The sequence below is a fragment of the Erithacus rubecula genome (assembly GCF_903797595.1).
Source record: "Erithacus rubecula genome assembly, chromosome: 24".
NCBI lineage: Eukaryota > Metazoa > Chordata > Aves > Passeriformes > Muscicapidae > Erithacus > Erithacus rubecula.
The window spans coordinates 3,805,973-3,821,215 of NC_136676.1; the positions used below are offsets into that span (position 1 = coordinate 3,805,973).

The following is a 15,243-nucleotide window of genomic DNA, read 5'->3' on the forward strand; positions in this document are numbered from 1 at the left end:
CAGTCTTTTTTGAAATACAGAAAGTCACCTGAGAACATCAGGATCAGCCACACTCCACACAGTGACAGAAAGCAGGAGGGAAGAGCTGAGGAGGCTCACAAACAGTATTACAGAGTGCCCCAAACGTGGGCTCTTTACAGACAGAATTACCAGCCTGGAATTTCTTGTCTTTTGGAAATGTTTGCAAACTGCAGAAGGCTGGGACTGGAAGAGTTCTCTGCAGGACAGCTGCAGGAGGACAGAGGGGCCGGCTCCCACAGACACATCCTGCAGCTGATCCTGTAGCTGATCCTGCAGGAGGATCACAGAGCTGATCCCACTGCTGATCCTGCAGGAGGATCACAGAGCTAATCTCACAGCCGATCCCCCAGCTGATCCCCCAGCTGACCCCCCAGCTGATCCCCCAGCTGACCCCCCAACTGACCCCCCAGCGGATCCCCCAGCTGATCCCACAGCTGGTCCCCCAGCTGACCCCACAGCTGACCCCAGAGCTGATCCCCCAGCTGACCCTCCAGCGGATCCCCCTGCTGATCCCCCAGCTGACCCCCAGCTGATCCCCCAGCTGACCCCCCAGCTGATCCCCCAGCTGGTCCCCCAGCTGACCCCCCAGCTGATCCCCCAGCTGACCCCCCAGCTGACCCCCCAGCGGATCCCCCAGCTGATCCCCCAGCGGATCCCCCAGCTGACCCCACAGCTGATCCCCTAGCTGACCCCACAGCGGATCCCCCAGCTGACCCCCCAGCTGATCCCCCAGCGGATCCCCCAGCTGATCCCCCAGCTGACCCCACAGCGGATCCCCCAGCTGATCCCCCAGCTGACCCCACAGCTGACTCCCCAGCTGATCCCCCAGCTGACCCCACAGCTGACCCCGCAGCTGACCCCGCAGCTGACCCCCCAGCTGACCCCCCAGCTGACCCCGCAGCTGACCCCCCAGCTGACCCCCCAGCTGCCCCCCCAGCTGACCCCCCAGCTGATCCCCCAGCTGATCCCCCAGCTGACCCCCCAGCTGACTCCCCAGCTGACCCCGCAGCTGACCCCCAGCTGACCCGCTCCCTCCCCGCTCTGACGCACTGCGGTGCGGTCCCACCGGCGCCCGGAGCAGGAGCCGCGCTCTGCGCTACCGCCCCGCGAGTGAATGAATCATCCTAACAACAGCAGCGGCAACAACTCCGCCAGCTCCCCAACAGCGTCCCAGGGAGATTGTTCAATAGATAATAACAAGATTGAGGAGATGATTTCTTTCCCTTAAGTAATTTACTCCGAAGTTCGCAAACTTTAATGACTGCTTTGGAATTATTTATAAAAATAAATAGGATAATGGTGTAATTAAAACTCTAATGTTTCATTAATGCTGTTAGAGCCCTGTTCCGAGGGGGAGCAGGAGCACAACCCATCAACTAGCGTGCACAGGTTGTGCTGATGGGAGCGCTTGCTTATGAAACCAGGGCAGAGCTGGAGCAGGACACAGACACCTGCACCGAGGAGACCTGTGGAGGGGATTTCTGATGGGCAAAGCACAGCACTGCACCCAGAGAGCAGCCCAGGGGCAACCCGGGGCAGGGTGGCACTCAGCAGGGCTGGGGGTGGGTGACTGTGACCCTCTCGTGTGCCCCGCACACAGGGACCCTCCTGCACATCCCCAAGATCCTGATCTCGGGTGGCTGGTTGTATCTCCCAGCTCCTCCAGGCTGCCTGAGAAGGTGCTGGTCGTGTCTTCCAGCTCCTCCAGGCTGCCTGAGAAGGTGCTGGCAGTGGGGAGCCCACTGGTGCCCATGTACAGCAACGTGAAAAGCAGAGCAGCCCTGCAGGGCATCCCCTTGGTAAGCAGACACATCCCTCTGTCTTGGAGGAGAAGTTCTTTTAGGTTAGGAAAATATGCAAGCTGGAACTTGCATTTTCTCCCTCTATGGACAGAACTGCAAGCAGGGGATTCTCAGTGAAGATTCAGTGAGAAAGCAGTATTAAATTCTTGCAGTCAGTGCTAAAAGAGTTGTACTGCACAGGCAAGAAACCTTGTAAGGAACAGCTAAGAATTTATTTCAGAGAGCTTTTGGGAAGTGCTAAAGCAAAGAGAACCATTGGCTCTTCTATTCTCAAGATTCTTCTGAGACAAACAAGTGGACCTTTTGTGTTCAATCGTGAGGTGTTCAAAACCTTCCTTTTCACAGGGCACATCTGCCCCAGACAGAGACAGCCAGAGAACACAGAAAATCATCACAACCTCTCATTCTACAAAGGGGAGGTTTGAAATATCACTATTCTTGTGCATAATTCTGAAGAGGTTCAGATAGTAAAAATGATTACCCATACACCCAAATAGTCTCCATCAGCTAATTTAACATAATTAGTGATCTAGATGATGAAGTAATAAAAAGCAATATGCTTCAGAGATTTCATGTAAATACACCTCTTGCTCCCAAGGAAGTTTCAAAGAAGGGAGCAAGGACAGAGCACGGGGTGATGTGGCAGCTCTGCAGGTGTTTCTACCTTCCTCTCAGGTAAGCTGTGTTTTTCACAGCTTGAGAGTGCTGATTTGTCATCAAGCAGGTCAGGATTGTGGGGCTTCCCAGCTTCAGTGCAGCACAAGCAGGTGGACCTAAGCAGTGGACAGGCATTAGAATTTATACTTATATATAAAAGCATGTAAAATAAATGCAAACCAAACAGGTTTGTTCCTTATGCCTATATCTAAAAGTTGACCTCAGACTGACAAATCTCATGCATGCCAATCTACTTGGTGAACTGAAGTGTTTTGACACAAATGAAGAGAATACATATATTTTAGAAAACTCATAATTGGCAGCAAATCCCTATTTGTGATAACCTATTAGGACAACAAGAGAGATGTGAAAGAGTGAAAAAAAACCATACATATGTAACTTCCACACAGGAAAGGTGTCAGGACAGTGGACACACCAGGGCAGAAGCCCTTCACTGAGGTGGCAAGGGGGAACAAGGGGAGCCCTGCACTGGGCTGCAGATGGATCTGGAAACATTCCTGCTGGAAATCTGCCCTTCATTCCAGTGCCTGGAGCCTCAGCAGAGCTGCTCTGCTTCCCCCACACCCGAGCTGAAGGCACTGCCATCTGTCCCTGTCCTGCTCAGGGCTCCTTGGCTTCTCCTGCCTCCTCAGTGTGGCAGAGGAACTGCCTCCACTGCTGCTGGGGGGTAAGCAGGAGATGCTGCAACAAGTGGTTTAACACAAAAAGTCGTTGGTTTTGATGAAGAAAAATGCAACTGCAACATCTGTCTGACTCTTGTTTGAAGCTTCATCAGCACTAAGTGGTCAATAAATCAGACTGGCATGGCGTTACACTTCTTCCATGGCTTAACCATTAATCTAATGCCAGTTCTCATGAGAAATGAAGGAGAAAAACTATGTGATGGTGAAAGTGTACACATTATCCAGAAAGTGATAATGGCACGTAATGGTGCTGGAACCCTCCATCCCAGAGTCTGGAGCAGCCTCCTCTGCTGCCCACCACACACCGTGGAAATTATCTGACTAAAACAGGAATTGTTTGTTCCACCAGCCTGCTCCATGTGGGGATTTTTCACAGCAGCAGAAACACCAAACTGGAACAGTTCTGGCAGGTGGAGTGCCAAGAGCAGCCAGCAAAGGGCTGACCAATGCTGGGGTGAAGGAATGGCCAGTTCCTCCAGAGCTGCACATGGCTCAGCCACAGGGGAAACTCTCATTTCAGCAACCACCTTTTGCTTCTTCTTCACTTCCCAGAATCAGTCCCCTCCATGGGGAAGTCTTCCTTCTCAGGGAGAATAATCACAAAAACCTTCTGCCTTACCAAAGCACGCTGGTTCGGCTCTCTTCTTCTATTTCTTTTTCTTTTAAAAGCAAAAATCAAAAGCCATTTCTGGCCAGCTTCCAGCTGCTCTTCAGTTGCTCAGCCAAGGCAATCAGCTCAAGGCAAAATCTCACTGGCAGGGGCTCCCAAATCACCGATGACCACAGCTGAAGATAATTTTATTTGGAAAAATACCTCTGAGCTGAAAGTTTTGCATTTGTACTCCCTGCTGGAAGGATGAAAGGAAGTAAATTGTCCTCATGGGTGATGAGATCAGTGAATTTAATCTCAGACAAGGAATTACCCCCAAATGCAGCCACTTGCCCTGGCTGGCACTGGACATGTATCAGTTCAGTTGTGTCAAACCTGTGAAGCCCTACACTGGTGAAACCAGCCTGGCTGCCACAGAGCAGAGGGTAGGAGGAGTGGAGCATGACAGAGGGATGCACAAGCAGCTCCTGTGCCCCCTCCCTCCCTCTTCACCCCAAAAATTATCACAGGTTTTTTTCTTCTCCAGCAGCTATTCATTCACAAGGTTTATTCTGTATTTCTCAAACAATCCAAAAGGCTGAAAAGGAAATCTCAGCTTTCTGGGAAGATAATTCACATCCATTGCTGTGAGTGACCAGATTAATATCTGACAGATTATCACCCCCAAAGGAAGATAATATAAAGAGGTGCCATAAAAAGATAATATGAAGAGGTTTCTGTGGTTTTGAGGGGCTACTGTTACATGATGCTTCAGTACCCACAAGTAACTCAGGGACAGGTACTGGGAGTGCCTGTGTATCATTTGTATGTTATCTAAAAATCAAACCAGTGAATGAAACTATTCCCAGACACATGGATGACAGAAACTTCTACTATTTATAGCAGCATCTTTCTGGATGGTTTCCTCTGGATTTTCAAAGGTGTAAGAGCAGAGTCTGAGATACCTGACGAAAAAGGCACAAATATGTAACAGAGACACTGAAGTAATGGAATTTTTTCAGAGACCAAATGCTAGCTTTGGGCAAGATTATTGGTTTGGATCCCAGCAATTTCTTTATCCTTGAACTAATTTCTAATTGAGGTCATGCTATGGAAGGCAACCTGGTGGCTGATGCCTTAGAATATATTAATCTTCCACACTAACTGTGAAAACAAAAAAAAAAAAATCCACTGCCTTTGAGCACACAACCTACTGCCTTAATTTATCTAGAGCTGGGCATGTTTAATTAGGGAGAACGAGACAATTACCAGAGACACAGCAGAGCCCTGGCACCCAAGCTGAAGCACTGGAGCACAGGGAGGAGAGGGGGACCCCAGAGCCAGACAAAAGCAGTTCTTGTGCTGCAGAGCAGGACTCCTTCTGCTGGAAAATCCCTTTCAGCTAGCACAGCACCTTGAATTAACCTTGTCCCCTATGGCTCCAGCTGACAAAAGAGCTGCTGGAACTCCTGGCCCTCCAAGAGCTTCCTCAGGAAGAGAAGATTTTTGGAGTCAGCCAGCAGAGAGACATTGGTGCATGTGTGGTGTTAATTGCACTTAAATCAGCATGCTGGCACACACTCCCTCAGGAACTCGTGCTAGTTGTCACTGTCCCTGCCTGGGCACAGGAGCTTTGGGTCCCCTCTGGGGTGGTGCCATCCCCCCCATCCTCACCATCCCTACATCCCAGCCATGGCTGGGGTCTGCACATTTAAACCCTATGGATACACTGCCTGTCTCAAAAGGTCAGCCAGCACACAGCTCCAACACATAGCCATATTCCCAGTTTTTCAGCCCAAATTATTTTGAGTTTTTTTGTTTGTAAACAAAGTTCAAGAATTTTTGAGACAAGAGACTTGGCTATAGGATGATATAGCTTCACATACTGCAATATTGAAAGCCTTGGAAAGCAAAAAATTATTTTGAGATTATGAGATTTCCTGCAATTGTTTTAAAAAGAATCAAGATTTCATCTGGCTGTATACTTTATAACAAGTTCCCCAGCTCCTCTTCAATACCTTGGTAAGGGCACAGCACACAGCAGGCAGCATTTAAATGGCATGAGCAGCAAAGTAAGAGTCTTAACATAGAAGAAATACAAAACACTCACTAATACATTGTCAAATGTGATACATGTGAAGATATTTTACACAGAAAGAGCTGCCTCTAAATACTCCTGAGGATCATGTTTACTTAAAGTATACTTTGAAAGACACAGAGAAATAACATGCAGTAATTCCTGGCCTCCAAAGTTCCAAAAGAAATTGATTTCTGGGATGTTTTTTATCTTTCACAGCAATACCTCTAGTGCTAGTAAAAGATGTAACAGGAAGATGATGCTACACAACCAGAAACATGCAGCAAAATAAAACAAAAGGCACTTCTCCTTCTCACACAGGTATTATTCTTCCAGACAATGGAGATTTCTTTTCATCTGTGTCACCTCTCCCAGCTGGAAGCTTTAACTTACACAGGCAGCTGATAGGGACAAGATAATTCTGCCATGAGCTGGAACTGTGTTTATTTATCTTGGAACATGCAGGGAGCTTTGCTGCTGACACAGAGGTCCCAGGGATGGAGATGCAGCAGGAAAGTCTCCTATCCTGCTTTTTGCCCCAGAGACCATGGAAGTGGTTTCATGGGAAGGTCTGAGGACACTCAGGTCTGTGGCACTTGTGGTGCTGGTACTGCTCAACATGCAGGGCATCAATGGCAGGGCATCCCTCAGCACAGCCTGGCTCCCACCCACGTCTCCAAAGGGTTTTCTCTCAGATCCAGGGTGGGCTCCAGGCTGCCACCCACAGAGCAAGGCTCTTTTTCACACCCATGGTTGTTCCTGTTTGTCTGGATTCTTGAAAGACCAGCCTGAGACTTTCATAGCTTTGAGCTGTTGGTCAGAGGCAGCTGACTCAGTTAACAGCTGTCCACAGCTATGCAGTGCTTGTGTGTAAAAGCACAACCATCATTAAAGCACGAAGAGAAAACCTAGAGAAAGCAACCTGCCTCACTTCAGCTTACTCAGAGACACTCCTGCTTCACACCCCTGCTCAGGAAAAGTGTGGAACAGCAGCAACAGCTCTACCCAGCTGCTGCATGCAGCACTGGCTGCCTCTGCAAGGAGACAGATTTGCCATGGAAATCACCAAGGCATCTCCTCCTCCTCCCTGTCACTTGCTCTCTGCAGTTTTACAATTCATTCTGCAAAAGCCTTGAGGATTTTCAAACAATAGTGCTGAGGGCAAAGCAAAGGTTTCTTTGGGTTTGAACTCCTCCGAGATACTCTTCCTGACAAATGAGGCTCATTATAGCACACACATCTCTGGTTATACTGAGTATATTCTGCTACTCCAGCTCTCCACCTCTGAAGACTTTGCACAGTGCCTCTGTATTTTCTTATGTTAAACTTGTGTATTGCAACCATTTCCAGATTAGTGGAATTTCTTCTGCAAGGAAAGTGGTGCAGAGAACATCAAAGCCACATGATATTTCAGTATCCTACACTTGAATTGTGCTTTTCATTTTCAAAACATCTCCAAAAAATTGCCAACTTATACAGCCCAATTTATGCATTGGGATTATTCAATTTAACAGCAAAACATGGCTCTTTATAGGGTAACACAAAGCAAAGGCTTGATTGCCAATAAAGCACCCAGGAATCTTCCAGCCACCAAAACTGCAGATGTGGAGCAGAGTTCTGCCCTGCAGCTGCATGAATACTTGGAAATCCTGCTTGAAATCACACTGCCCATGCACACATGGGCAAAGTCCCAACAAATCACAGACACAAATGTAAATATTGAGGTCCTGCACATGCTGTAACAGTGCTGCTCTCTTTGCAGGCTGCTGCTCTGTAAAAGATTTGCTACTGCATTTGGACTATTTTTCCCCACAAGTGTGAGCCAGAGATCCCTCAGCTGACATTTGTGAGGACTCTTATTTTTTTTTTTATTCTGAAGTACAGAATCTCTTCTCCCTCTTTCTGTTTTTATTGCAACCTTTACATGGGAATTCTGTCATTGCATTTCAAACGAGCTCAGGCAGAGCTCAGCTTGGAACACTTCCATCCCCATCACCAGCCAGAAATGCCAGCATTATAAATCATGCCCCAAGTGGCTTCTGCCCTTTCCCAGCTCACCCAAGCCAGAGATACAATAATAGTTGGTCTGAAATAAGAAGAAATTTTAATTTCAAAGCTCCACTGACATTCACCAAGTGCTTTCAAAGTTTCTATCAACAGAATGTGCTGCTTCCAATATTCTAGTTGGAATGAAGATAGTGCAAGTTTTTCTCTCAAGCTGATGGCCTAGTTTGCCTCAATAACACTATTATCTGTTAAATATTAATGCATTTCTCTGAATTAAGAGCAGTTCTATGGGCACCTGCAGATGCATCACTTCTTACTTTTTTAATTGGTATTGTTGTAGGTGGACCAAGTAATAGAAAGCTGACATTTCCAAATACCAAACAAGAAAAGCCCAGGAGATTGTACTGAGAGCTCGTGATAAGCATTCCCCACAGAGACATGCTGTCCTTCAGCACAGCTCCTAAAGCTTCACCAAGCTCCACGCTACATTTGTACATATAAAAATGATTTAAAATCATTTGGAAGAGGATTGTCCCTCCCCAACCCTGACCCCTGTCCCTGCACCTGCACAGACACAGTGCAGGGGTTCCAGGAAAGGAGGCACACGTGAGCTTGATGGCTGCCTGAAGGAACAGCAGATAAATGCTATTTAATGTTCCACACAGCCTATACAGGATGTGGTGAGCCAACAAGTCCTTTTTATTTCTATTCTTTGCTCTTGCTCTGAGGGCTCTATCATTTATAGCTTCTTTAAATTTGTTACTTTTGATATCAGTGACTGGTAATATGATTCCCAGAGGAATAACATCAATAACCTTCAAAACACTTTCATAATGTTGCCTTTGATAGTCCTGCAACACGTTTGTTCCTATGGCAAAACCATTATGACACTGCTATACAGCACACAGGTTACTCACTGAAGGTTTTGTTGTGCCTGGATGACCCTTGCAGACATGAGTAATGCCAGTGCCAGCAAATCCAAGGTTCTTCTTTTGGAGTCCAATTTTACTTCTGCATTGCATGTGAGGGTTCACAAAGTGGAGGGTCCAAACAAAAGATGCACAGAAGCTAAGCAAGATGAGGCTGTGCCCAGTGGAAGAGATGGGCAGGTAGCAGGGACACCCCAAACTGACACTGATATGCCTCCCTCCATTCTCCCTCCAGCTGCTGGCTGTGACTCATGAGCCATGGTGTCCTGAGAGGGATCCACAGCAGCCAGCTGGGAGCTGGGGCAGCACCTTAAACCAGAAACATCAAATCCTAAAGCAAAAAAGGGAGTATCAGACTTGAATTTCTTCTGAACTGAAAGAAAAAGATTATTAGACAACCTTCTTTCTTCTTCAGTACCACTCAGAAGTCTCCTGGATACAATGGGATTAACAAACAGGGATTAGCATCTCAGCACTCCTGCTGCAGGCTGGGAGACAGCCCAGCTCTCTGGGCCTCCTCCACACACTTCCAGACTCCCATGTGGGTGCCTTGGAATCTTAAAAGGAAATGTGACCCCCAACACTGCTGCTGTGCAGCTCAGACAGGCTTCTCTGACCTGCTGATAAAGAGGAATTATCTCCTTATCAGACCTTTCCAAGGACTCTGACTCCTCTCTGGCTGCATAGGCATTCAGGTTTCTCTTGGGGAGATCTGACAAATGGATTTTGTTTCCCTGTTTCATTATGTGCAAGCACAGAAGCACTCCCAGGGTGGACAAACAGCTCTGATCAGTGCCAGCACAGCTCTGAACTCAAGGCAGGGGCACACATTCCTTCCTGGCTCCTTTTTGCCCCAAATCAGCTCCCTCTTTCACACACTAAGAGCAAAGAATTGTAAATTGGACAGTGAGCCCATCCTGCCTCAAACTGCCAAGTCAGAGCAAGCGACCTGGCTGCTAAGGGAGATGTTATCAGGGATGAGCAGAAGTTGCTACAGCAAAGCAAACTGCCCTTCAGCCTGATCCATCAGTCTCAAATTCGCTGCACAGGAGCAGCCTGGCAATCTCCCAGCACACGACAGTGCCCTGATAACCTCCAAAGCTGTGCTATTTAAGCAGAGAAAGGTGAGCTTTGTTTAGCCCTTGGGCTCAGGCTGAGCTGATGACAGATGCCAACACTTCATCCAATTAGATTTTTAAGTACTGAGCGCAGATTTATCAGGCGAGCATTTGGAGATGTGGCACATGAGAGATCGATTTCTTTGGTAACTCCATGGCTGCATCTCTCCTGGAGAATCTCCCTCATCTTTTTATTTCACAGTATGCTCCAAGAAAAAGAGTGAAGTTCTGGCAATGCCTTCTGAAGAATACAACAAACAGCAATGCAGTTGCCGTTAAATGCAGAAACTCTCCCTCCCTTTTTCTCTACTTGCCAAATGTGTCTATGAAGATGAGATATTTTATACACTAAGTGCTGCTGCCTGTGGTGTACATTCACATCAGCAAGAGAAAAGAACACACAAGGCATATGACATTGTATGTCTTACAAAATACAAAAAGGCAGGAAAGCTTCTGAATTTCAGTAACAGATGCAGACTGTTACACACAGCCAGTCATTGCTCATTTCACCCATCAGCTACTTGACCCAGCTACATACACTGGTATCTTCTGAGACATCCCAAAAAAGCAGCAGTGGTTGGAACATCCAGTGCCAGACACGGGAATATTAAAGTTTAACACAGACACTTTTAAGTTGGTAAATGCTCAGCAAAGTAAGCACAGATCAAAGGGGTTTTGGAGCTTAGGCATTGATGCATCTGAAGAAGCATCTAAGAGAGAGGTAAGGCTGAGGAACGAACAGCTTATGACAAGAGTCCTTGAAACCCCAGAAACACCAATACTCTGCACTATCCAGGCTCAAGAGTGCTCTGTGCATTTTCTAATTTATTGCTTTTTCCTTTTTTTTCCTGTCTGCACAGAACATGGAAGAGGAATGGAGACCCTTGTCTTGCTGTCCCTCAGATAAAGGACAAACTAGGTTTTGTTCTTCAGTTTGGACCTCTCAGAGCTGAACTTCAACAGAGAGCACAAGAACTGACCTGAGGGTCTGTTGTTAAGGGTGCCACACATAACTGCTGGTAGGGCTGTTTTTGAGCAGAATATTGAGAGTCTTACACGCCCACCCACATTTCAGCCTTTGTACATATCCCACATAGATTTTTTGTCTTTTATTCCACCAGCAAAGACTGCCTGAGTCAGAGACCCTGCCCAGATGCCTCCTGTTTGTTGCTAAAGACAAGTGACTACACTCATCCAGCCACAGACTGTTTCTCTCTGATACTGCTGGAATGGAGAGCTGGTGCTCACTCAGCAATGATTTGAGGTGACTGCAGTTGTGCCTTTGCAAACCACTCAACAATGAAGATTTTCATCTTGGCACAGACACAGGATCTGCAGCTGCCTTCTCCCCTTCATCAGGAACATTTCTGTTGCCATCAGAGGCATTTCTGTCACCTGCCACAGCTGCAGAGAGCGAGGAAACGTCAGGAATTGAAGTCACCAGGATTCCCCACTTACTGCTCCTCACTTTCAGAAGGACACACACCAGAAGTGCAGGTGCCCCGTGCAGGGCTGGACACTCTGACTGTGTCTGCCAGGTGGTTACAGCACCACCATCCTTCCTCCACTGGAGCAGGGGACTGCCAAGGGAATTCTGCTCTCATTGCACATCAACAGCTGAGGATGCTGTTCCCAAACCCTGGCACTGGAGCAGCAGTGCTGGAGATGCTGTGATGTGAAAGCACAAGGGAGACAATGTCCTGCTGGGCCCCCCTGAGGAACAGGCACCTCACAGGGTATGTGCTGTCTGCCTGCCACTAAAGAACCTGTAAAGGAATGTGTAATGAGATGACAGGCAACAAAACCAGCGTGGGTGAACACAGGGATTCCCTGCAGAGCCTCCTTTGTGCTAGGAGAGCACTCTGAGGAACACAGCATCCACCTCTTTAGGCAGAAATACCCAAGCCAGAGGAGATCCTCTACCACCACTACTTGGAATGCTCTCCTCTCTGGGTCTCCTGATGTTTTGGTGTTATGTCAGAAACATTTCAGTTGTCTCAGTACTGCAAGAACCTGGAAAATGTCACAAAAATCTTTCATCCCAACAAGCACATACAATTTGGAAATGACTGGAGCAACCATCATGCCTAAGGAGATTAGAGCCTGTTTGCTGAAAACCAAAGCCCATCCCTGCCACACCAGAAGCTGCAGCAGGACAGGTAAAATGCCCATTACTGCAGTTTGGTTGATGTGGGGATGGTAACAACACAGAGCCCAGAGCTTGAAGGCACGTTCCCAGCAATAGAGCAAACTCCCCACAATGTTCACTATGTCCTCAAGTCATTCTGTTTTATAGATAGAGACACAAGGAAAAAATGAAATCTAAAAAGCATTGTCAACTTGAATGATTTTTCAGGTTCTTGTCACTAAACAACCATCATCCCTCAGAGCATACGAAAAGCAATAAACCCAATAGAGCTAATAAAGGAAAACTGTGTGGAGCTTGACAGATCTGGCTGTCCCTGGCATGTGACAGCCAATTTTCCAAGCAGGCAAATTGAAGCTGCAGCAAACTTGTCCACAGGATAAGTGAGACCCTGACAAAACCAGCACTGACTCCTGTTTTTTAACGCTAAATTCTGCTAAAAAAAGAGTCAATTTTGAAAGAACATTCAAAAGGTACTTCAAGACACATTTGTGGCCAATATAAAAACTGCCCAGTAATTGCTGTTTATTGTCTCAGCTGAGCATCAGCACGAACCCAGTGGTCTGTAACACACATAAAGGGACACATCTCACCTTGTTAACACTGGGTGTCCACTCTGGCTGTGCTAGCCCATGCCACCCCCATCACCTGTGTTCCTCTGAATGCTGAAAACCCAGCAGAAACTGTAGTTTTGCTGTAATTCCCAGGCTGTGTGGCCTGAGAGGTTTGCAGGGAGAGTCTGTGATAAAACCAAGACCTAATTTACCCAAGAACCCATTAACATTTCCTCTGTGTACTCACTGAATGAACATGCTTTTGAAGCCACTTATTTACCAATAAATTACAATAGTCTGGAATCATTAGCAACAAAGTAAATTGTTTTAATTGATCTGAACTTTTTTGCAATGTGGGAACTTCCTTCCTGTATAACTGTACTTTCTAAAAGACTGAAACAGCAAAGGAAAGATCTTTTGGAGCTTTATGTCTGTGAAATGATCCCTATTCTGAAAGGCTGAAATTATAGAAATTAAGAAATCCATTTTTGCAATGAACCTTGAAGCCTCATGAAGTTTATAAGGGGTCAAGGAGTTTTCTCTGTGGAGGGACACACCACAAACCACACACAGACAGCTCATGAAGGAGCTCTTGCTGCACTGTCCAAAAACAGTATTACAGAATCACAGAATATTCAAGGACATTATTTTATTTTTTTTTTAGGGATTGGAGAAGATGAAGACTATGCAGATTTAAACAACTGCAGTCCATTTGGTATAACTTCAGGCAAATGCAAAGGGCAGAGGTCCTGTTAAAAAAGACTTGGACCCTGTCTGAGCCTCTGCAAACAGAAGCAAACTGCAATCTAAAACAAACCCAGTGCACTGCCATCAGGTATAAATACATTTCTATTCAAATTGGTTGGGGGCATTGAGAGGAAATATTCAATTTCTAAGTAGAGTATAAACGGCATCTCTCAAAATCCGAGTTTTCAGCACAGATTAGCTCTCCATCCCCATTGCTGCTGAGAGGGCTAATCACCTCCCTGAATCAGTGCTTCTGCTGAACCTGACACTGGAAATAACATGTAATTATCCTGATTAATTCTGCTGAAAACATACATTGTTTTGCTATAGAACGTAAACATAACAAGGTGAAAGTGTGTTACAAACAGAAAAAGCTGCTCTGCTCAGAAAAACCCATTCAGGTGCTACAGGCATTGGAGTGACTGCATTTATTAAAAGAGCAGCACTGATTCCCACAGCTGCCTCCTCACTTCTGAGGGGAAAAAAAGAAAAAAAAAGCAGAACAAAACTGGTGGATATATGACCCAGGAGTATAGTTGCAGCCTACTAAAGGCATCCAATTATTTATATATACATCAGAATAAAATGGAACAGAACAATGAAAAAGGGCTGCTTCAAACAGCAGCAGTCCTGCACAGCATCTGCACATTGAAGGGCCTGATGTGGCCAAAGGACCCCAGGTTCAAACAGGGCTGGTACACAGGGAGCTCAAGGGAGAGGCAGGAAGGAAACAGAAGGAACTCAGTCCATCTCCTGGGAGTCAGGTATTAACAGCCAATAGAAAAAATACAAAAGGGGCCCCAAGACAAGGAAAAATACCCCTAAAATTAGGAATTCCTCCTTGCACAGAATTACAGCAACAAAGCCTGGTAATTTTGCAGAAGACAGCAGCATTAACACAGAGCACTTAAAACCAAGAGACATGCCTTTCTCCTTAGCTGCATCTTGCTGTGCAATGATCTGAGAAGCCACTGAGAGAAAATTGCTTGAGTTTCCATTTTAGAGCTGCACTTAACCAAATACTATCTGTCTTCAGACATATTGGCAAGAAAAAGCAGCAAATTACTTGCTTTTCCTGTAGCACCTAAAATCCCAACAGCCAGAGTGTCAGTCCCTTGTCACCCACCACCTCCAGTGCCACCACACCCGTCACCTCTCTCCCCGTGTGCTGCTTGCTCTGATTCTTTGGGTGCTATTTTAAGTTATTCACAAATACAAACCCCCACTTACAGCAAAGCACCCACATCCCAGAGCACAGCAGCACGAGTTCCATGGACTCAGCATTTTCCAGGAGCCTTTTGCAGCACGAGCCAGCCTTGCCCTGGGATGGGGCAGCCCCCAGTCCCTGGCTCCTGCAGAGCATCTGTGCCACAGGAGCTCCTGGAGAGGAGGACCCAGGGTCTGCCTGATGATAAACAGAAGGGAAAAGGCAAACACAAAGCTGCAGCTGAGTAAGGAACATTAAATCTGACATGGGGAAGCTGTGATGCATTACTCAGCCTGATAAGTTTAATGTATAATTTAGAAAGATATCACCAAAATGGAAAGGAGAAGCTGCTAAGCAGCTCTGAAGGGTATTTGGCTCAGGCATCACATGCAGTTAGTGTTCACAGGAAGCTGCTTGCCCCATGGCACAGAACCACCCCTTGCCCAATAACTTGATTTAGATGTGTCTCAGCACTGAAGCACTTCAGAAAGAACTCATTCCTTTCCATAGGCTTTTCACTGAATATTAGGTATTGCCTCCCTGCTTGATAAGCAAAAGTCATCAGATGAGAAAGTGCTTCTCCAACTGCTGCTCAGGGTAATAGGCTCAACCAGGCAGTTTGAACCCTTTCACACCTTGGAAGTCACTAACAATCCCAAATTACATTTAAAAGACCTTAGAGACT

General features: G+C 46.5%; 2 protein-coding genes across 12 annotated transcripts in view; both read right to left on the reverse strand.

Annotated features, from left to right (window-relative positions):
• SLC45A1 (solute carrier family 45 member 1) overlaps positions 1 to 15,243 on the reverse strand; it is a 367,325-nt gene that overhangs the window by 202,421 nt on the left and 149,661 nt on the right. The gene's annotated exons all lie outside the window — the stretch shown is intronic.
• Positions 1 to 15,243, reverse strand: part of CAMTA1 (calmodulin binding transcription activator 1) — a 235,628-nt gene that overhangs the window by 57,204 nt on the left and 163,181 nt on the right. The window lies entirely within an intron of this gene.